This window comes from Elgaria multicarinata, chromosome 3 (assembly GCF_023053635.1).
Source record: "Elgaria multicarinata webbii isolate HBS135686 ecotype San Diego chromosome 3, rElgMul1.1.pri, whole genome shotgun sequence".
NCBI classification, from domain to species: Eukaryota; Metazoa; Chordata; class Lepidosauria; order Squamata; family Anguidae; genus Elgaria; species Elgaria multicarinata.
Genome location: NC_086173.1, coordinates 37,859,299 through 37,881,323, shown reverse-complemented (window position 1 = coordinate 37,881,323; position 22,025 = coordinate 37,859,299). Strand labels below are relative to the sequence as shown.

Here is a 22,025-nt window from a genome sequence, read left to right as displayed (position 1 = left end):
GAAAGAATGGGATGGAATGCAGTGTCATGAGTCAAGGCATCAGTACTTCAAAGCACTCAGACTGTTGTACCAGTGCAGCAATTCAAGACAATCCTGAACTGTACATTTTTTTAAAGTTTTAAATAGAAACACATAGTAGTAGAAAGTCAACATGCTATCTGGGCAGAAGGGTTGCATGGCAACACTTTGGACAATCCTATTCACGTCAACAGGGTCCATGCTCCTCCTGCACAGGCACTGCAGTGTGACCCAAACCCACCACATTTAACTGAAAAACTGCCCTGACCCGCAATCTCTCATACTCTTTGTTGTGTGAATGTCAAGCAGGATATCAACCATCCCTCACCAACAGGCACAGAGGCAGTTCTTGCAAGCCCTCATTCATTGGCAATGTCAAACATGCAGCTTACATTCCACTTCTTAAGTAGATGGAGTTCTACAAGTCCACCAGCCTCTCTCAACCTCTGTTTGGCCAGCCTAAACTTATTCTCTTCAAGATGGCATTCTGCATCTAAAGTTAGACAAGGTCAGTAGAGATACATTTTCCAATTTCTCGATATCATCATCACTGGAGCGCACAACCACCTGACATTCCTAACAAATTACTCAGCATTACCTGGAAGATAGATTACTCACCTCTAATACGTCTGTTGGTGAGCAACTGATGTTGGACAGTGGGTGATGGACTACATCTGGTATTACAATTTTAACTTACTGGATGCAAATAAATCTGCATGATGAAAATTGTAATACTGGATTATTATTATTATTATTATTTATTTATTTATATAGCACCATCAATGTACATGGTGCTGTACAGAGTAAAACAGTAAATAGCAAGACCCTGCCGCATAGGCTTACATTCTGGATGATCCTTGTTTATTAAAAACCATGTTATCAGGGTAACTTAAAGATTAAAAACAAGACCTGAAAAAGTGTAAGAACACCATAAAGGCTAATTCCTAGATAAAATAAATTTAAAGGAGTAACAGATTAAAATGCCTGGGAACAATAGTCTTTGCCTGGTGCCGAAATGATATCAAGCCAGGTGCTTGGTAGCCACTCACTGAACCTCAGCTGGTAGAGGCACTGGGAGAAGAGCCTTTCAAGATCTTAAGATACATGTATATGGAGACAGGTGATCCTTCAGGTATCCCTGTCACAAACTGTGAATGACCTTAAAGGTCAAAACCAACATTCTAAATTCAGCCCCAGAAATGGACTGAGAACCAGTGAAATTTGCAAAGCACCAGTGGAATATGCTCATACCATCTGATCCTAGTTAGCAATCTTGGAGCTGGGTTCTTCTGAACTACCTGACATTTCTGTACTGTTTTCAAAGGCAGCCCTACACACTGTAGTAGCCCAAACACACATTTTCTAGGGCTTAGATAACTGAAGCCAAGCTCTCCTGGTCCAGATAAGATAACAGCTAAGCAGGTAAGAGATTATCTCCATGCCATGTTGGCAACTGATACGTCTGGTGAGAAAGACAGATCAAGGAGCACACCCAATCTTAAATATCTGATCCTTTTGGCAAAATGCAACAGGTTGCAACCCTCCAATCCCTAACTCAGATAGGCGATCAAGAATTATATAATGGTAGATGGTATTGAAAGCCACTGAGAGGTCCGTGCCCCATCTCTCTCCCAGCAAATATAATCCCACAAAACAATCAAGGCAATTTCGTGGCGAAAACCATGTTTGCAACCTGATCAAAACAGACCTAGAACAACAGTTTTATCCAGGAATTCTTGGAAAGGACCAGCAACCAACTTCTCCAGCAACTTGCCCAGGAAAGAAACATTAGCCACTGGTAACTATTTGTTCACATCTTCTGGGCCCATGCCAGGTTTCTTCGTGTCTCATCTTTAAGGCAGATGAGACCACCAGCCAATATTTGAGGCATTTACCACCTCCTGGGGCCAGCCAGAAATTTTCTATTACATATAAGCAGCTAAGAAAACAGGTAGTTGATATGGCCAAGCATCTTGCGTACATCATCAATAACTGAAAGTCACCCAACAAAATAAGACTAGAAGGTGCTCTGGAAGCCACCTTGGGCTCTTGGAAAAAAGGAGGGATATACATGTAACAAATAAATATTAAAGTTTGTGAGCTTCCTTGAACATTTATAAAGTAAGGTAGAAATAAAAGTTTTAAATACTTAAAAATACTATCAACATATGGCAAAATATAGTACCAGATTAAATCAAGGCTATTACTACAAAAGAAATTGCTTTGCAGAGACTCAAGAACCAAAAATGAACATAAGGAGCCCTGTCCATTGGATGACACTGGAACATGTTGTAATAATCTCAGAAAATGTTACCTATTTCCAGCTCTGATGTTTCTGATTAAAGCGCACCATGTGTCCTGAGTAATCCTACTCCAGAGTAATTCTAGGTAGGCTACTTTGGCGGAGAATTTCCATCTGTTTAATGATTGAGCCATTTTGACTGTAGATTTATCTACAACAGCAACTCCCTGTTACTAGAATCCATTATGCTTTTAAAAACTAAATTAAAATGGGCCTGTTCAGACAACACGTTAAGCTATGGTTAGGCCGCTAACCCTTTTGCAGCAAATGGTTAATGAGTGTGTGTAATCCATGGTTATGTAGCCACCATGATTCAGAATGGTTCATACGACACACTAAGCCATAGTGTTTAGCTCAAAATGCTTAGCCACTGTGGCTTAGAGTGTCGTCTGAACAGGGTCAATGCCATCAGAAACCACACCTATGGCTGTATTCCAGGGTCAATGCCATCAGAAACCACACCTATGGCTGTATTCCAGGGTCAATGCCATCAGAAACCACACCTATAGGCTCCAAGGTATCAGTCTGGCTTTAGAATAAATTGGTATTTGATAGTCATTAAGGTTAATATCTGTTGTTTTATATGCACTTCACAGAGGTCTCCAGTGTAACAGTGGTGTTGTCCTGTCCTGAAGTCAGGAAAAAGAAACATTGGACTAAACAATATTTAATTGGAATCCAGGGGAAGTATCCATCGCTGCAACTCTGCTTACAGAATTGACATAGCGCTATTGTAAGTGACCCCTAGCGCAATACCAATACTGTATGTGGGAGCAGATTTTCAAGGGAAATGCTTTGCTCCCGCATATGTTATTGGAGTTGCACTACAGGTAGCTTAGGCTGGCACTATGTTAATGTCATAAGTGGAGTGGCAGCATTGCATATTGCTCCAGAAAACTAAGTTATGCAGATAGATATAAACACATAGTTATCCCCATATATATATAAATATTAAAATACCATGTAAATTAGAGTTCATGGGATGCCTAGTTAATGCTGAATAGAAAAACACCTACAGAGGCAGCACCATGGAAAACATTACTTACAACATTCCAGGAAGAAAGATTCCTGTTTTCAACTAAAGTTCAAACTGCTATACTATGAACTAATGCTTTCTTTCTCATTCCATTTTGGGGAACCAAATAAAAAAAAATCTAAAAATTGACAGGTTCCCAGAGTGGCTAGTCAATCAACATTAAAAGAAAATCATGTACATAGATCTTAACTATATGGCTGCCCATCTTTGTTCACATGCACATGCAACTAGCATGTGTACATGTACAGTAAGCGACATAGGTCTATGAGGGCCTCTAACCAGTGGTGTGGTGCGCACAGAACAGGTTTACGTGCTATGCTCTTAACCGAATGATGAACAGTTACTTCCAAGTTGGGGGGAAAGCTTTAAAAAGACCAAACACATAAACTTTATTTTCCAAGATTTTTGTACTCAAAAAACACATGGATGCACATTCATTCCAGGGGAGAAAAAAAAAACCTTGGTTAGCATACCCATATGGGATGGCAAATTGGTTGTAACAGACCTAACTGATAGAAAGCACAACACTTGGCGAAATCAGTATTTGCCAAATAAGTAGATAATGCTAGTGGTAGAGCAGGGCTGCAGAACTTCTTTCACCCTGAGGGCCAAATTCCATTTAGGAGAAGGTTTTGCGGTGCCCACGTGCTAGTGGTGGGCAAGGCCAAAGAGAAACAGGGTGGAGCCAAAATATCAATGTATTTTAGTTTAACACTCTTGCTGCCAGTAACTAAGCCTTAGGTGAGGCATTTCAACCTTTTAGAATAGGGGGAAATTGTACAAAAGCCAGGGTACCCCAAACAATCAGTGGTTGGGAGAAAGAAGGAGGAGGTGCAGCCCTCTAAAGAACCCCAGAGGGCTGGATCTGGATCTCTAGAGGGCTGAATTTGGCCCCTAGGCTTCAGGTCCTGCACTTGTGCACTAGAGAAAAGGCAAAGAAGGGGATTAGGTGACTAGAAAACCAGAGAGGTTTGGATGCTGGCAAAAAGTTGGATCATGGGGCAGAAATAGATAGAACTGGGAGGAAGAGGAAGGGGTGGTTTGATTTTCCTGTCTCAGAGAAAGGGGAATCTGAAGGGCTTCACTTCTGGATTGGTTGCAAAAAATTATAAAGTTCTGTGCGTGCAGACTATGCTTGGGTTTTCCGCTCACTTCCAAATTACAAAAATAGGGCAAAAGCCTCAAGCCATTTCACTATTTTAAAATTATTATTCGTTTTTATTTGCAATTATAGCAAAAACAAAAAGGAGAATGGGTGGGCAGGGGGGCCAACACCGTGGGGGGGGGCGGGGGGAGGAGAAAGAAAGAACATGAGGATAAAACATATTCATTTACAAGTTTGTTCACAACAATATCAACACAAAGAAAAAAGACTCAAAACTTTTTTCATATAAACATATTAATATAAGCAGTCCATATATCTAAATAAGCATCCAAATGAAATTGATGACTGTAGAAGATATATTCAAATGCAGCAAGAGCAGTAAGATTTTAGACCATGAAATGATAAGTGCTGGGTGTTTATCCTTCCAAACTTGAATCTTTTTGCAACAGATGGCCAGGCAAAAGTAGACTTTGAGACCTCTTAATTTACACATCATAGGAATATAATTTAAAAGTGCATGGACATCTGCAACTATCACAGTTTTGGCAAGAACAAATGACATGCAACCAGAAAGCAGCCACCACAAGGCATGCCCACATCGTATGCCTCAATGAGGCATTATCTGCATTACATTGCCAGTATCAAGCAGAACTAAACCATCTTGTTGACAACTGGCTCACCATATTGTCCACAGACTTCTAAAAACAGAGCATCTGGTGAGCAAGGACTGAGTGATTGAACGCTAAGCTATTATTAAGGACCCTGAAGCCACTACAATTTTGGTTGAAAAAGAGATATAGGGGTTCCAACAGAATTCAAAAGATTGTGTTCACTTGAACTTTTTAGTAATGATTTCTAAATACCTTAGATTCACTTCTTGACTACCTCTCTAGAACTTAGAGCTGGCAACTCACATTGGGGTTCACCGAGTGACCTCTCAGGTTCTGGGAATGCGGATCTGGGATTTCCATGCAGATATAGGGTTTGCACACAGACTAGTAAGCATTTGATTGCTCAGAGGTTGACTCAGGATGGCTCAAAACAAGGGAATTGACCACTGTATTCACCTCTTTATTACTTTTACTTCCAGTTGGCTGTTCATAGTACTTTAGCCCAATATTCTGAACAAAAGATGAATATCAAGGGTTACTTGGGTTAGTGTCTTGACTTTGCTGAACTGGTACATAGGTGAGGATGTTTCAAAACTGGCTTGTGTTTCCCATAAGGGCACTTCATTGGCCAATTCAAAGGTACCCTCCCTGGGATAGCCAGCTAGGTGGTGGCACGGCAATTAGGCACACATTTGCATGTGTCCCCCTGATTAATTAAATCAAAGGGAGTGTTTCCCTGCAAAGTTGCATGCAACTAAAATATTTATACCATCACATTGGAAGGATAAATACTCACCTTCCATAATGCAATGGACTGAGGACTTAACGTTATCAACATTTGAACGGGTGTTACATAGATGTCACTTGCGAGTGGATAAATACATGGATATTTTGTCTGCTTTTCTTGAAACCTATGCATAACTCTCTCCTTTTCTAAATGAATGGTATATCTGATGAAAAAATGATGTCATTCCTATGTATGCAATGTTTCAGTTTTTCTGTTTCATGGTTTATTTTTTGTTGTTTTGTTAACACTCACAAGAAAAAAAGGGGGGGGAATTGCATGCACTCTATGGCTCCTCCTACAAGTATGCAGCATTCCATAGCCTTTGTGTTCCTGGCAGCTATTCAGGCTGTGCCTTTCAGATTCCTCAGCTAAGGTATCAGGATAATGTCCAATAAACAGTGCATATTACAAACAGAATGGTGACATATCTGAAGCTCCTCTTTAAAACCTAGGTGAGATCTCCTCCTCCTTACATTATGTACACAGCAGAATTCTAAGAACTTTGGCTTCCTTTCTTATTTAAAGAACAAGTTCTCAGCCTTTATGGAGAAAACTCCAACATGTTTAATCAGTGTATGTTAGTGACTCAGAGGGTGTCTCCAGTGGCCAGAACTTCTGCATTTCACAGAATCTCTTCCTTACTCCGTTACTTGTAGAATCCAGCACTGCCATGTCAATACAAGAGTGCCTAGTGCGGGTCATGCCAACAAAATGCCAAACATGGTATTATATTGGCACTCCAAGCAAACATGCTAGCATAAATATTTAGGATCGGCATACTGGTCTGATTCACCAGCTCTACACAAAGGTAGTTTGATACAATCTATTCTTTTTTCCTAACAAACACAATATATGGGGGGGAATGGCAGTTTCTGAGCAAAAGAAAGGCTTCAATGAATATTAAAACTGCAACTGCAGGTCTCGGATTTGGGGGTCACATCACTAAGCTGCCCCACCCCCATCCCAGGTTCCTAGGCATCCCAGCCCACCATTTAAAAATGGTGACCAGCACTTTCTAATATATGTAGATATAAAACATGGACAACATCAAACTAGTTTGAACCAAAGACAAATTCATCTCAGCCACCCAGGAACAGCAACAGGCCTAGCAGTATAAGTAATGTCATCTGATAAGATCCCAAAATACTGATAATAAAATGGAGATGGGACAAAACTGACATCATTAGGATATACACAGCAGTCACGTTTTCAAGATTTCCTCTGAGACCAAGAAAATCAAAATGCTGAATATTTTTCTGCACCATGGTGGTCTATTGCTTTGTCTTGAAATGACACATAGGATGGTTGTGTCCTGTATAACGCACCAATAGCAATGCTGCCATCATCTCTCTCATGTAGGGTTTGGGGTGTTTTTTCCAGTTAAGAGAAGTAAGCAAATCAAGGGGGAAAACAGCAGACACATAATGGTTTTTTTAAAAAAAGAGGTTCCAATGTTTCAGGTTCAAGTTAAACATGGGTCCCAGATCTGAAATGACTGAAGGCCACTGATCTATCTTGTACAAGTGGACTGGAAGTCAGTAGTTCCAACTGTTAACTGAACAGCCACTAGCAAACCACGTTTGCAGCAATTCTATGCGCAAGTCAAACGCTTTTAAGGCTTAGTAAAAAGCAAAAGGACTTACTGGTATATGAAAATCTGATTCCTTCTCATGTAAAATGGGCAAGCCCTCTTGCAAACCAAACCACCATGAGCCCTAAAGTGCAAATCCAACTCAACTGTATAATTGGCAGAGCAAAAACCGCTCTTTTGACAACTATTTAAGCAAAGACCCAAAGGGCAATTTGTGGCCAAAGGAATATCACATTCCTAGCTTGACTTCAAAATGCTGACTATGCAGTTTTAGAAGACTTTAAGAGTATCTTACAGGCTGATATGTACTCTTTTAAATGCTTATTATTGGTTTTCAATTTTTGTTCTTTCCCTGTACTGCATTCTTGCAGATCACCATCATGGTTGTTAGACCAGCCCAAATTGCAGGTCACAATGTGTAGAATAACCAGGGAGTTTATCATGGTCAAAATTATGAACTCCCTGAGATGGTCATATTAGCAATTAAAATAATTGCTAAAATATCTAATAATATTAGCAATTAAAATAAGTTTTAAAAATACAAAACTGGAAAATGGATTATAAACACTGAACACAGGCTGACCAAATGTTTTTTGTCCTACACAGCAATTTCAGTTTTTTGAGTAGGTTTAACAAAATACTATGCACTGTATGCTATGCATAGAGTATTCTATGAATGCAGTATACTATGCACTGTATTTCTTCTAGATGGCTTACTAGATCTTTTTGTTTTCTTCTATTTAGTCTAGGGGTGCACAACCTTTTCAGTACCAAGGGCTGCATGTGATGGGCATATACATACAGGCACATCTCAAAAATCCTCTTTCCTTCTCTCTGCCCCCTCCTGCAGCAATCTTGATTCAGATCACTCTTTCCTCGCTGCTAGCAGCAGCGAGGAAAGAGCAATCTGACGGAAATTTGTGAGAAATTGGCATGGGGGATTCAGCAGTGATGGGGGCCACAGGCTGTGCACCCCTGGTTTAGCGTGAAGGCAGATGATGCTATTCTAAGGAAAGTCACAGTGTCTTCTTCACCCACTTGATTACAGATTCATGGCTTTCAGACATTCATACTGAAATCCTATATTCACTTGCCTGGGAGTAAGTCCCATTCAGCCCAATGTGGCTTACTTCTGAATAAAAAAAGTTTATGATTGCACTGTCAGAAAATATATAGAATTGAATGCAAGTTGTTTCTCATACCAAGAAGATCTTGTCCACCCATAGTCCTGCCCCACCTCAGAGAGCTCCCCAACTTTTATTAAAGCATCTAATATTTGTTTATATGCATATACAAAGATCCACGGAAAAAGATTTCCATTGTGATCAGAGTACATTCCACAAATGATTCCACATAGACAAAACTTTAGCAGATGCTGCAATTGTTCATAATCAGCATGTCCAATGTTACACTGCTCATGAGAGCAATTATTTGTGTTGGTTAGACCCAAAATATAGACCCTGTTGTGTTTAAACAATTTTAACTAAACATTATGGCTTAGTGTGTCATGTGAACCATTCCTAACCATAGTGCCTACATAACCACAGTTTAAACATGCTCACTCACCATTTGCTGCAAAACTATTAGCATGTCATCTAAACAGGCCCAATGTCTTTATCTTATGTGAACCGCCCAGAGAGCTTCGGCTATGGGGCGGTATACAAATGAATAAATAATAATAATGTGTATGAATCAGCTCTCAGATATTGTTTTCATTAAAATGCAGAACTGATAAAAAATTAATTCTCGATGTACAGTTCTGCCTCCACAATAGAGAGATGTGCATGTGCACACCGGCCATAAGTAGCTCCCATAAGCATGAATGCTCCATAGAGATTACAGTTGTGCCACCTCCCTGTTGCTAATGAAACGTGGTGAACCCCCTTAACACTACAGAAACCTTTTATTTAAGCTACCCTATTGCTGCACCTCCTCACAACATGACTGAGGGACAAGCAGCCCTTTTGCAACTTCGATCATAGGCTGCCAGCCAGCCAGACACAAAGCCGAGGCAATGAGCAGCAAGTGAGGCAAAAGCAGCACTTAAGTACCCAATTCCCATTAAAAGCCAGTGGGCCAGCATGTGTTTCCAACCAGGGATTTCACTGAGGAGGAGGGTGTGGATAGCTGGCAAGCCTTGTGCTAAAAGTTGCTGGCAGCCAATAATTAACACCTTAAAGCTTACTGAGTTAAGGGAAGACTTAGTAAGATATAGAAAAACTCTGCTGTTTCCCCCAACCCATTGTTTCCATTAACAGCAGTTTATTTTTCCTCTTGTTTTCCACTTCTGCTGCGAAGAGTAGTTAGTCAGATGAACCACCATTTGGAGCAGTGGGGTGGGGGAGGAGAGTCTGGATTGCTAGAAACATTTCAAAAGCAAGCCTGGAAGAAAACCATTTGTATTTGTAAACAAACAGCTAATGTAGCTATCAAACTGGCAGCCCATTAGGCACCAAGGAAAATGTTTTCCCAGTGCTTAGTTTGTGCTGACACTAAATGGCTTCTGGCTGTGGCACAGAAAAACTTTATGAAAATCAGAAGTCTGCGCAAATGAAGACACCAGAGAGAAAGCGATCAGAAAAGGAAAGCCTGGATGGCGCTGTATCACTGTTCCGTTTGTGTTAATGTAAATGCTTTCTTGCACCTTAGCCCACCTTGTGCAGCATCTGCTATCACAGCAGTGCTTAAGACAGAAGAGACTTGATTTATAAAGATCTTAGACTGGGATAGACAGCTGTTTTGGCCCGTGAGCATATTTAGCAATTTGAGTAACTGTCCTAGACACCACCACAAAATGGCTGCCATGGCAGGTGTGGCAAAAAAGACAGGTAAGCTACCCAAAAGACTGAGTACAAAGCAGAGGCAACTCTTTTGAATCCACAGCTTTCAGCTATTAAAAGAAATCCTTTTCATAGCAATCCCAGCTGCTGGTAAGAACATGTGTTAATTTTAAAAAGTTGGAGGAGGAGGGCACCTTGGTGAGTGCAAAGAAAGGCGTCCAGAACAGCACTGTTGCTCACAGGAACCAAGTTGCCTACATCTATCTTAGATTAACACATAGGCTACTAGAAATATGAAATAGGTCCATCCCCCCACATCTAAGGTTTAGGTTCCCACAGTTAATGGTTGGAAGTCCAAGAATATTTAACTCCAGCTTTCATAAAAGGTATTTCTAGGCCTCATGTTTGAAAACACAGTGGCAAAACTGTGGAATGGTTTCCTTAATCCAGTTCATTATTTTAAAAAGCTGAATCATTTTTTTTGAACATTTTGGCTACTCACCTGAGTGGAAGACTGAACTGGTAAGGCAACACTTGTCTACTAGAAATGAGCTGATTATGGCCATATTAATGCAAACTAATGGGTATATCCTAGCCAAAGTTAAGCACTGTGAAGCACATACATAACTTTCTCATCTTAATTACTGTAAACTTTACATGCACATTAACTATAGCCTTCTAGCTCACTACAGCTTGGTTTGCATGTCATATGACATTTATGTCATAAATGACCCATGGGTTGTTAACTGTGGTTTGTTGAAATTGCAACATAGGCAAGGGAGTGTGCTGTTTACCAGCCCAGGGTTGTTCATCTGGATGTCAGAACTCAGAACTCTGCATTGTTGGGGGCAAACCACACATAGTTTGAATCCATGGTTTAACCATGGAGTTCTGGATTCAGATGCCACAATAAAACAACCCAAATATCATAGTGGGAGTGGCCAGGCAGCTGGGAACCAGTGCACTGCCACTCATTCGTAGTTACTCAAGGTTTGTTAAAACTCTGGGCAGCTGGGACATGTGAACCAGGCCACTGTTTCTGCTGTATCCCATGCTGACTACTTGTTCTTTCATCAGCACAACATCAGATTGTTTTACAAATACACATCTTTCATACTCCAGCATTTAATATTGAAAGTACTTAACATTTCCATTTAGCCCTTCTTACATGCTCATTCCAATAGAGCTCTGCATGTTTCCCTTAGGCCTATCTTTGCAAGCTAATGCACTTTAATTTTGTTCTTTGGAAGAAATTCACATACAAATTCTCTCAAACAGCTACCACTGGGGATCTTCCTTTTTTTTTAAAGAACTAAGCACATATGACAACAGATTCTGGTCCTTCTGTAAGAAGTTAAAGACTATGGATGATGATGATGCCAATAAGAATTAAATTGGCTCGTGGACCACTGCCAAGATGCAGGTGCCAGCGTTACTTTGACCATTCATGCAGCAATGCCCTGCACTTCCCCACTTCTCGCCACTTCCCCTTCAACTTGGCTGAAGTATCAGTACTAGTTGCTGGGGAACATGGGTGGGAGGGTGCTGTTGCATCCGTGTCCTCTTTGCGGGTTCCTGGTTGACAACTGGTTGGCCACTGTGTGAACAGAGTGCTGGACTAAATGGACCCTTGATCTGATCCAGTATGGCTCTCATACTTTTTATGGAAACTCTACAGAGCAATTCCCAAAAAGATAGAAAAAGAAAGAGGGGAGATGGCCCACCTTCCCAGTTTCCCATGCTACTTTCACCTTCCAAGGAAACCATCGTCAGCCAAATCCTGTGTCACAGAAGACCAAATTAAGAACAAAGGTTCTCACACAAGGGTTCTTTGCCCCAGTAAATGTAATGATGGGAATTCATTGAAAAGTCAATAAACTTTTTTTAATTTTATATTCAAATTATGTTTTTAATTGTACTGAATTTTACTCTTTTAGTGTGTATGATCTGTTTGTGATTATATGTAGTATTTTTATATTGTTGTTTCTCCATAATGTATATATTCTGTATGCGAATGGCCTAAGCATTAATAAATTATCACTTACTTACAATAAACTTTTTTTTTACACTTTGGAATCAAAAGGTCTACAAAATACCACATTTTACCGACTAGTAGATTATTTTTATGATTATTAGAGTGGATTATTTTCCCATGCAAAAATGTCCAGATGGATACGAGAAGTACATACCAACAATCCTGGGAAAGAAACTTTCACTTCAGATAATTTCCATTTCCAAGAATGTGGGCAAGGAGTTCTCCTATTTGCCCCATTTGCTCAACAAATTTACATGGTAATCTCTCCATGGGAACAATCATCTAGCAGGCAAAATGTTGTGTGACAATGGACCTAACTATCTGATGGGCAACTATTGCCTTTTCATCAAGATACAATTGCAGCCATGGGAAACACAGAACTGGTGTGTGATTTACACCAATGATATAGGGGAGACCAGCTCAGCAACATCTCTGGGTTGGGTTCCATGATTAGAAAAGCTTACCACAGCTAGGATCAGCATTGTACACCTGTATTGAGTGCTTTAAATGTTTTTGAGATTTAATTGACTGCTTTAATGTTTTTGAGAGTAAACAGAAAGACAGTGTGGTAGAGTTGTTAAAGTGTTGGATTGTAAATTGGAGATCTGGGTTCTAGTTCCCATTCTGTCATGAAGTTCACTGGGAGGCTTTGGGCCTGTCACTGACCCTTCTCAGATGACATGCTAAGCCACGGTGGTTAACCATTTTCAGTTAAATTTTATTGCTTTGCATGTCATATAAACCATTCCTAGCCATGGTAGCTACATAACCACGGTTTAAACAAATTCACTATTTGCTGAAAAAGGGTTAGCAGCCTAACCATGACTTAGCGCGTTGTCTGAAGAGGCCCACAGACTCTCACCCAAACCTACCACACAGAGTTGCAAGGATAAAATGGAGGAGGAGGATCATGTAAACCATCTTACGTTCCTTGGAGGAAAAAAGTGGTATATAAATGTAATATTAATTATACCAAAAATAAACAAGACAGAGTTGAGGTGACTGTCTAACTTCACATAGTAGTTTAATGGCAAAGATGGAAACCATGTCATTCTAAATTTTCACTTCAGTAGTCTAAACACTGGATCAAAAAACTTCTAATGCCCTTTAACGTCCATCTATTAATGTATGTTTATTATAGACCACTGAGAAAGTATGGCTGTGTAAGATATAGTAAAGAAAAACAGCGCGATAGCTTAGATAAAGCAGCTTGAAAATCTACAACTGGAGTAAATTATGATAACTAGGCAGTTTTGCTTAATTTGATTCTGACAATTTGCAGTATTTTCAAACAAATGTTTCAGAATTTGAAATTGTACTCAGATCTATGTGTGAGGAAGCAAGGAGGCAGAGGACCAAGCTCTCCAAGGCAGGACACGTACACCTGGGGAGACTATGAATTAACTCCTTTGATCAGGCAGGAAGTGTTTTGTAAATTGGAAGACAACTAAGCCTCTTTACCCCAAGGTCATACAAATGAGTGATATAGATTATATGTGGAATAATGATCTAGTATCTGTAAGATTGCTCTAAGAGCAGGAAATATGGACAAGTGTGAAGCTGATTATTAGAACTATCTGGCCACTGGAATCCCTATCCTCTGTTTGTTATGTTTATAGCAAGAATCAATCCATCATCATCATCATCATCATGTTTTCTCTATAACCTTAAGTGCAAGAGCTTGCTTTTAAAGAAAAAGCTGCAGCAACTGGAATTCTCAAAATTGGCCTCATCTTTCACCCTCCTCAATGATTACCAAATGGTAAACAAGAACTAAAATGTTTAATCAGCAAGATAAACAGTTAAAAAAAACTTTTCACATACAAGCCTATATATATATATATATATATATATATATATATATATATTCAAAAGCAAGTCCCACTGAGTTTAAGGAGTTTACTCCCAGGTAAATGGGTATAGGATTGGAGCCTTAATGAGATGACAAGTGCACCAATTAACCAGACACTTTAAAAAATACAAAATTATTTTAAATACAACTACTTATAAAAAAAATGCAAATGGCAACCACCACGTTAAAGGAGGCATTCCCCTTTCCCCCTCACACAACAATGCCTGTTATGGTACACATTGACTAAAAACAAAGTATACCTTTCATTCCAGAATTATCACTTTTACTCATAGGCAAGTTAAATAGACAAAAGTCCATGATTAACAGGGTGACATGCCCAACTTCAGCTTGTGTTTGGATCATCAATATGGTGGCAGGACATCTTCATATAAGAATCATGCTTTCTAGGTCAGAGAGCTGAACCGACAGGTGGGACACAAACAAAACAAGCGAAATACCACCAGTGATGTCCTGTAGTAAGATGTTAGGGCAACTTTTTACTAGTGTAGTTTTTAAAGTTACTCTCACACCTTTCTCTATTTCTTTCAGCAGTGTGCATTCTTTGGGGCATGGGCTGCTTGTTACCTGCAGTGTCAGGAAAGAACAGCAGGCCTCCCTAGACCCATGACATTGCATTTAGCAGGACTCATATTTACGGAACCTTCCAAGTGGGTGAATGAATGCTTCAGTCTGAAGAGGAAAGGCTGCTTCCTAGTGCAGGGGTTTAAGGTTTCACTGTCCTACAATCAATCAACTAGCAACTCTGCTGAGATAAGATTAAAACCCCAGTTCTCTCATCGTTCTTCCATGCAATAAGACAAGAAAACAAAACAAAAAAGACTTTACCTGCTCAGCATTTTCCTAGACAGATTCACAGAAGTCAGCTCCACTTTCACCCACCTCCCAAGAAAAAGCAAAGCTGACCTTTGCAAGTAAAAGGTGTGTGCCACTTCTCAACACAAATATTTTGAGAGGTGGTACAGAAACACAACTTGACTGACATTACTAATGACAGGCATACAAGCATTTCAAATTGAAATGGTCCACAGAAAACAGAGAAATAACCCAGCTTCTTTCTCTCTCACCTGCCATTTAGCTCACTCTGACATTTTATGCCTTCTTCCCTGCATTTGACCTCACATAACCTCCATCTCACAGGGTGGGAGGCCAAATACCTGTGGCCCTTTAATTCCATTAGAGGCTTCCCCTGGCTAAATCAATCTCAAAGACATTAGCAGCTCTCTTGGGAAAAATAGTTAACTGCTAGGCACTGCTGCCTTCAGCTATGTATGGTGACGTATATCAAGATCTGTGGCTAAGTGCTTTAGTTCCACAACAGGAGCCACAGATCATTAGGGCCTAAGGCACAAATTCTCTAATCTTTCTCTGTGAGCATCAGGGGAAAGTTCTTATCGCTGATCAGCTGCTGATTGGAGAAAAGAGCTTTTCCCTGCCAGCAAAGTGGGTGAGGCCTGGGGAAGAAGCTGGCAGGTTGAAGGGGGTGTTTTCCCATCCTTGTTGTAGATGCAGACAAACCGATGGGAAGCTTCAGCATAGAAGATGTTTTGAGAACACAATACATGCTGCTTCCTTCCCATCCTAATAGGTATAACTTCCAGGACATGGGTCAGTCAGGGGTTTGATTCAAACAGAAAAATGAATCACTAGGCTGTTCTACCCTCTAGTTAAAAAAACTCAGGAAACTGCAGCTAACTTTAGTTGCAGAGGAGATGGGGGGTTGGAACCTTGATAGCTGCTGGTCATTCCAGTTTTTAAGCCCATCCTATCCTAATATCCAAAGTAATACAGTAACATTGCTTAAAAATTTGAAAAGGATAAGATCTCACTGAAATATTGAATGTCATGGGCAAAGGTGGCCTGATACAGATGGAACACAGACCACTGAAAGCTAGACTAAGTAGAAAGGTTGCTGCATAATGCTTATGGTTTACGTGAATCTTGAGATCATAACCCTACAGGTTCCAAGCAGCTACTAAGAATAGCTGTCTATAGGTTCTTGCCATATCAGTAGGGCTCTTGACTGATCTCAAGATCATAAAGGGAAATCAAGTAGGTGATGATTGCTGAAGCACATAGAGCAGGACTTATTTCAAACAGAAAGGTGTAACACAAGAGATAGCGTGTTTCTCCTAACTCTGCCACCACACCTTTAAGGCAAGCATTAAGTAGCAAAGACAAAACATCCATTTATCGGGATTACAGGTTTTTTTTTACTTGTCAAAGCATAATCAGTATCATTCACCTTAGAGAGACCTGGAATACAATAGCAGCTGTAGTGTTATGGTTTCACATGGTTGTTAGCAACAAAGTACTCCTTGGAGAGCTGGTGTAGCATAGCAGCTTTGTGTCTGAGCTATAAATCAAAAGGTTCCTGGTTCAAATCTCCCCTCTGCCATGAACTGTAGGTTGCCTGAGGCAAGCCTTTCTCTCTCAGTCAACCCTAGGATCTGCAATATAATAGTAATAAATAATAATACTGTCCTACTTTATAGAGTTGTTGTAAACATAACAAAATAATGATTGTGAATAACTCAGAACACTTTTAAGCACTATATTACACACACACACACACACACACACACTGTATGCGCATACCCACTAAGCAGCAGCAGCATCCTTTTAGCATATGATTACAAGCTCTTACCTTGGAAGTAATTCTCACTGAACACAGTGGGATTTACTTCCAATTTAAACATATATAAGACAAGAGCTATAAGACCTGACAGAAAGGATCCCAACAAGGTTTATGATAAAGCTGTGCCATTTTTGTGCCAGTAACTAGAACTATCCTCATTTCACAATCAAAGAAACTCAGTGAGATGAATTTACTCAATACACTATGATAATTAAGAATTATTATTAAACACTGACTTGAAACTGGCAGTAGGAATGCTGCTCCCCTTCAGACAAAGGAACTATTATGGATTAGAAAGTAACAGGGCTTCTAATGCACAGATCCTTGGCTATTCTTGCACTTTATATTATTTGAATAAGGCAGCAGAGAAGTTCATCTTGAAACCTAACAGCCAGTTTGGGGATAAAAAGCCTATCCACAAAGCCAGTGCCAGCTCATGTGACTTAAACTAAGAAACATGAAACCTTCTTAAGATTCACTAGTCTGATATATGTTTAGTAGCATTAAACATATGCTAGACAATGAATGAAGTCCTGCCTTTATCTGATGAGCCTCAACTGACTTGGAGAGAACATTTTACCCCCATGAATGCTGCTTTTTGTAAGCAGATATTGTTGCATTCATGACACTGAGAGTCAGCTTGGATCTGAAACTCCACTAAGTTACAATCCAGTTGAATATTTATGCATTTCCCAACCCAAGTTGGTCATTTGGTTAGAATTTGCTACCCAAGAAATACCTCATAGCTCACAGTACAAAGCTAAGGCTGATCATTCAAATGCCTGCCGGGAAAATCATGGCAACACTTCTCAAGCATAAGTTTGCTAGGACCACACAGAAATCCTGTCATAAAATCCTGCACCATTGTGTCATACAGTGACATAGGTCTGTTAAGTATCTTTCCATTGTTTCAAACTAAATACTTCCTCTATTCATAAGAGATGCCAAAGCAGCCAAACTTGGGAGCTAGGCAATTTGGAATTTGAGCCTGGATGTTATAAGCTTAATTTCAACTCAAATATATTTAACCTTTGGCTCTAGAGCAAAATGCCCACTATGACACCTACATAGTTTGAATAAAGAACTCCCCCTCCAAAATACAAATTAGCATGCAAGAAACTCAACTATAGGGGAGTAAAATAGCAAACATGAACTTTTCCATAAAGTCTCCACGTTTTTCAGAACTACAGAGTGGTGTTAGTTTTAGTTTTAAACTGCATTTTTGTAGATGCTGACACTTAGGTTGCTTTTCTTTCTAACACAAGCACGGTGGGGGGGACATACTAACTAGTCTCATTGTACAGATGCAGTACCTTGTTTTTCAATAGGTGATTCAATGTAGAAAGAGCAAGAATCCGGAAATAGTTGGAGTAACTGGGCTGTTAGAAAAGTTTATTGCCAAGAAGGAAGTTTCTCACCTTACAAAAGTAACCACAGATAATCAGGCTGCATAAGTAAGTCTTAGTTAGAACCTTTAGTACCATCTTTACAAAACAATGTAAGCTGCTGAACATGACGATCTAAGCATGTTCCCAAATCTATAAACCTTTTCTTCACCTTTAATTACTGGTGCATAATATGAGGTATTTTGAAGAAGCACTAAGTACACTGAACACTATGCCATAGAGACACCTTTCCGAAGTTCCTTCCCTTAATGCAAAGCCTGCTCTGAAGCTAAAGGATAGCCCCGCAAAATGCAATAAAAAGAATGCATAGCCAGAAATTTGTATGCAGACTAAAGGAGGTGTATCGCCCTAACACAAGGCATAACCTGATGTGACTGCCATTACAGGACTTCAAGCATTTGTTGTTTTTAACATGTCCAAGAAACAGTACATTGAAGTGACAGCACCCTGCTGCCTTGTTTCCCATCATTTCACCAATCCGCCTGGACAACACCATCTCTAAATAATTGGGAAACTTCTCCAGTCACCACCGCCCCTAACCGAACGGCCCCTAACATGCAACCTCTCTCTGCTTCCCTGCACGGCAGCCAACAGCTCCTGTAGAAATCCTCAATAGCTTCCCCAAGACAGAGCCTAAGTTTCCTCTGCGCCTTTCTCCCTGCAGCCAGCTGTTCCTTAGTTACCACCTCTTACAATAGAGCACCACACTTCGGCTTTATCCACATCCTCGCACCCCCCCACCCCAGTTCCGATCTAACCGCTCCCCTCCAAGCCGCTCTGAGACCCCAGTGCCCCCATGCCAACTATTCCATCCTCTGCTGCCTCGACCCCCACTCTCCGACTCCCCCTTTGCTCGCTGTCCCCTCCCGGCCCCCGTACACCCGTTCCTCTTCCTCCTCACCTGAGTTGGGGGGCTCCAAACCCAGCTGTCTCGCTGTGGGGAGGGCCCCCCCGGCCCAGCCTCTGGGAGGGGGGTGGGGGGCGCTGGAGGGGGGCTCAATTGCTCCGCAACGGCGGCTCCATCAGCAGCGCCTTCACCTGAGGAGGGACCGAGCCCCCCTCCCCTCCCCGAGCCACTTCCGGTCCCTCTGCTAGGAGACAGGCACGGGGAGAAGAGCGTCGAGAGGCTCGAGTGGTCAGAGAAAGCGCCCAGGGCATCGTTTCGTCAGGGGTGGGAGAGGGCGAGTACGGAGCGCATCGAACGCGCTCGAAGAGGCTCGCTTCACGGCCGGGAGGGAAGCAGGGAGAGAGCCGAGCGAGTCGATAGAGACGCGTGGAGAAAGAATCGTGGCCGGAGGAGGTGGGAGAAAGCAGCACGAGAACAGCGGCTCCTGAACTGGGGGAAGGATCCGAACGCCTAGTGGATCGATTATCCTAAGCAGCATCGGCGTGTTGAATTAGGAGGAGAGGGAGCAGGCAGTGCAGCTGAGTGTCGAGAGCATCGACACAGCCCACCAGAAAAGGGAAGCGGACGGGGCGTGTCTGGGAGCCGAATATTCGACTGAGAACTGATGGCGAAGGGTCTCCCCAAACCCCGCCACCATCCACCCCGCCCCAGTCCTTCATAAACTATATTATATAGTCATCTGCCAATTTATCATTGGCAAACAATAACGCACCACGAAATATGCATCACGTATTACATATGTCAACGACACCCCTTTGATCTACATTTTCTGGACTCCCAAATTCTAACAATCTGCAAATTGATCAAGTGAAAAGTGTTTTCTATACGACGGTTGCATAATGGCATATAACATCAATACGTTGTGCTTTAAAAAACAACAACAGAGGGACCGAAAGGATGCTACATATTAATCGGCATTAATAGCGAACTGATCTTCAATGCGAATTGATCTTCGTGCCGATTTTAGTTACGTTTGCAACGAAGTGCAGCTTCAAAAGTCTTTTTTTTCTCAAGCAATGTGTTCTAGTCTGTTTCTGCACGGCGTAAGTTGTATTCACTCTCCTCGTCCTTACAGTTTAATTCAGACGTAAATTCCATTGACATCGGTGCGACTTCGAAGTAAAAAGATTGAAGAGTCTTGTGCCACCTTAAAGACGAACAACTGTATTACGGCTTTCGTGGGCTAGAGTCCACTTCGTCAAGACGCAAGGAGGGATTCCACGCATCTGATGAAATGTATCCTAGCCCACGAAAGGGTATGCCATACATTTGCTTGTTAGTTTTTAAGGTACCACAAAGCTCTTTGTTGTTTTTACCGTGACTAAGACGGCTAACCCTCTGGAAATTGTCCCTCCAATCTAGTAAGCACGATTAAAGATTTGACCCTTTTTATAAACCGAGCTTAGTAATGTTTACTAGAAAGGAAAATCCACGGGATTCAATGGGGGCTTAATTCCAAATAAGTGAGCGTAAGAGTATAGACTCAGTAAGTAAAAACTTAAGCTCAGTGTAGGGAGTAGACCTCAAGCAGCCAGTGGCAATGAGGATACAAGCTGGCCCTGTCCTTTCTTTTGCTCCACATCGGTTGGTGTAGCTTGGATGAAGGGCTGCAAGTCGGGCATTTTCTAACACCCGCTGTATTTCTGGCTGACATTGTAATATAGTCAGTCAGTGGATTCCGTTCGCCAACATCCCACCCCGTTGAAGCCACGGAGACTTAAGCAACTAGCAAGTTTCATCATCATCTATTGCCACTTCAAATAGCCTTACGGTCAGCTGTATCTTCCAGCACAATCTGCTACTGGTTACAGAATCTTTATAAAACAGCCACAAAGGCGGCAGACTCTTGCATTGGTAAAAATAAATAAATAGTGAACTGATTCACAGGGTGGTTGGGAAGATGGGCAAGGTAACTAGCACAAAGTACTTGATAGATCGAGCTAGGATTAATAATGAATTTAAATTTTCATTTCCTGTCCAGTCTATTTTGATTTAAAATTCTCTTTGAAGCTAGCAGCATTGTCTAAGGAACACATTAAATGTGGTTGTTTTCACCCTGCGTGTGCTAATGTGGCCCTCTTCGGAGCTTACAGCTGATGAATTAGCTAATTAAAGCCCTTTATCCCACATGTAAATAGGACAAAGAGTCAATGCTGACATGATCCAAATTACCTTTGGCTCCGAGATTCTCTTTGATCTAGATGCAAAATGCACATCAAACACTACACACCATCTAATAATGCTGGCCAGGGAACAAAATCACTATTGTCCTCAAATTGTGCCATACCACCCCCTCGTTTACTTAGGCAATCATTATTATTTTCTTTATGATTAATATATTGGTGCTAACCTGCAACATTTGTTCATCCCAAAAGACATTAAGGACGGAAGCAATCTCATCCATTATCTACTTCAATAGCCCACTAGGAAACTTTATTAAGCTAATATTAGGTTCAAAGTGATTTGTGCTGCTAGCCTAACACACCTGCTTGGGAGGAGAAGGCTTTCAATGACTGCTAGTCCTAACAGCTATATGGTACTTCCAGTATCTGAGGCAGTATGTCAATATATATATATAGGTTGCTGGGAAATACAACCAGGAGGGTGGTATTGCACACATGTCCAACTTGTGTGTTTCCCATGGGCAGCTGTTTGGCCACTGTATGAACATAATGATGGGCTAGATGGACCTTGATCTGATCCAGCATGGTTCTTATGCTAAATTCTGCTAACCTGGCAGAACCTGATTTAGGGCAGTGACAATTCTAAATCAGATTAACAATTTCTATAGTTTAGCCTGCGCTCAGGGCCAGCCCTAAGATAAATTGCGCCTTGGGCAAGAAGTGCCTTTGGCACACACATCCTCAGCTGTGCATCCATCCCTAATGCCGCCCCTGCATGAGGTGTATGCCAGGTAAAACGCTGAAATGTCCCCACCA

At 41.1% G+C, this 22,025-nt stretch overlaps 1 protein-coding gene across 2 annotated transcripts in view; it reads right to left on the bottom strand.

Annotated features, from left to right (window-relative positions):
- IKZF4 (IKAROS family zinc finger 4) overlaps positions 1-19,148 on the bottom strand; it is a 69,016-nt gene extending 49,868 nt beyond the window's left edge. The window contains exon 1 of one of the 2 annotated variants that reach the window (XM_063119977.1): positions 19,081-19,148. The gene's annotated coding sequence lies outside the window, so the exon portion shown is untranslated. Of the gene's footprint in view, positions 1-16,352; positions 16,423-19,080 lie in introns of those variants that run through there. The other variant, XM_063119978.1, reaches the window with a different exon arrangement.
- Positions 19,149-22,025: the final 2,877 nt, after the last annotated feature.